Source organism: Plectropomus leopardus, unplaced genomic scaffold (assembly GCF_008729295.1).
Source record: "Plectropomus leopardus isolate mb unplaced genomic scaffold, YSFRI_Pleo_2.0 unplaced_scaffold8078, whole genome shotgun sequence".
In the NCBI taxonomy this organism is placed as follows: domain Eukaryota; kingdom Metazoa; phylum Chordata; class Actinopteri; order Perciformes; family Serranidae; genus Plectropomus; species Plectropomus leopardus.
In genome coordinates this window covers 1-2,073 of record NW_024688998.1, presented here as the reverse complement: position 1 = coordinate 2,073, position 2,073 = coordinate 1, and the positions used below count along the sequence as shown (strand labels likewise).

At 37.9% G+C, this 2,073-nt stretch overlaps 1 long non-coding RNA gene across 1 annotated transcript; it reads right to left on the bottom strand.

Moving 5' to 3' along the window:
* Nucleotides 1-139: 139 nt before the first annotated feature.
* Nucleotides 140-1,573, bottom strand: LOC121940235. The gene is made up of 3 exons (XR_006105592.1): nucleotides 1,532-1,573; nucleotides 1,343-1,433; nucleotides 140-617 (listed from the first exon to the last, which is right to left on the bottom strand). It is a non-coding gene; the product is annotated as an uncharacterized LOC121940235 (long non-coding RNA).
* Between the last annotated feature and the right edge of the window lie 500 nt (nucleotides 1,574-2,073).

The window sequence follows — 2,073 nt, the reverse complement described above, 5'->3', positions numbered from 1 at the left end:
TGTAACCAGTTCTTGCTACCTTGTGATAATGTAATGGAAAAGGTAAGTGTAAAGTTTTGGACCAGGTCAGAAGATTTAGGAACGGCAGGAGCCAAGGAGATGGACGACCTCAATGAAATAAAGACACAGGGCACTGTAGTAAATTATAACAGACTGTAATGAGTATTTAAATGTGTAATAAGCAGGTGGAAACCATACCATTTCTCCTGTACCGTAGGTACAGCTTTAAATTTCTGAAATCATGTAAAAACAATAAACTAAAATAACAAACTGTGGCCACAAAGAAAACAAAAATCAAAATAAACTAATACCCGGGTCTCAACCTGTCTCTCCAAATAGTACACGGATCCAGGTACCAGCTGTCGTGGAACCAGTATGTAGATGTATTGTTCAAATCCTACCAAACCCGAGGAAGGGATGGGATATCTGACTCTTCCTTAAGCTGCAGTCTCCTTACTGCAAGCAGGGAGATTGAAGTCGCTCTGGGCTAGGCTCGCCATCCAGCACTGGAAACATCTCTCTGGATTTCTCTGAAACACTCTCTGTTGGCTCCAAGATCTTCCTCCAAAGTCTTGTACCGGAACAGGGTGTTTTCCAACTCACAAAAAAAACCTGACCTACAAATAAGGCCAAGATAAAATTAACTTTATGCTAATTTTATGTGCATTCCTGATAACAGGATAAAGCTTAGTGTATAAACTCAATGCATCAATTCACATCTCAGTGTTGTACAACATAAACAGCTCACTGTAAGTACAAAAATATCAATTTCATTCATTTCCATTGAAAATGATTAACTTAAAGAGTTAATACTTGTTAGTATAAACTCAATCTCACCATAGATGCATAAAATAACCAAAAACAAAATAACAAATCAGTCAGTAGTGCCCCTTTAAAATACTGAACTTGAAAATATAGAAGCACTATGTACCTTTAACATATGGGTAAACTCCTATGAACAGTAGAAATATCAGTATTAAAGAGTAGAAATTCACAAATTAATATTTTACCTAGCAGACCAGCTGCAGGAATTGACAAGAAACACAGGACAAAAGTGCACTAAAACACATTAAACAATTCCCTCAACACGCCATAAGGATGAAGGTGTCTGCTTCTCAGCAGTATTTCTTCAAATCATTGTATTCAAGGTTTCAAAACTCACTAACACTGTTAGGACGACCCAATTTAGTTCACCACGGCAGAAATTAGCATGCCAGCTAGCAAGCTTATGGGTCGCTAACATTTTTTAGCACAGATATGGCATAAAGCATGACGAAAATTAGCATCGCGGCTAGCGGACTTATCCGCGAGTTAGCTAAATGCTAACGATGTGCTGACTCACCAGGCAAGGAAAAGTGCAACAGCATGGAGAAAGGCGTCAGGCCTCAGACTGCCCGCTGAAACGGATGGCGTTCTCCCCCTTTTCATCCACACTGCGATTTTATATTGTTGACATGAAGCATGAATTAACACAGGGAAACATATCGCTAATTAAAAATGGGTTTTTTAATTGTTTTAATACGTTTCTTACCGCTTCAGTGTCGACTCTTTTGTTCTCATTCGAGCGCTCAGCTACTGCTGATGGATCAATCTACCTTTACTGCCGTGACTAGTCAATAGACTGTCAGGAGGTGGGCTCAAACTTCTGATTGGTCACAGAGACCATAAACCTGACTCAATTGGCTAATTGACCAGTTTGTCAACAGGAACTTTCCTTTTTATTTCTTGGAGTATTTTAATCGCATGAATTTACCATTTTTATCGCTTTTTAATCCTGTTTATTTATTGAAAATGAATTTGTGTGTTTTTACCCATGACTTTATTCATATTAATTGCTTTTAAATCATGACTATATTTATTTAAAAAGCAATTGTATGAAATTATGCATGTTTGCACAGATTAGGGATTCTTTCTGACCGGTTCAGTTACTCTGGGCTACACACGCTTTAGATGGTCACGTATTTCCTCCACTATCATCCATAATTAATCATTTACATCACCTGAACATACATCACTTAGGTTCCCATTCATTTGTTTACTGTCCCTTATATGTCATACTACTCCCTCTATTCA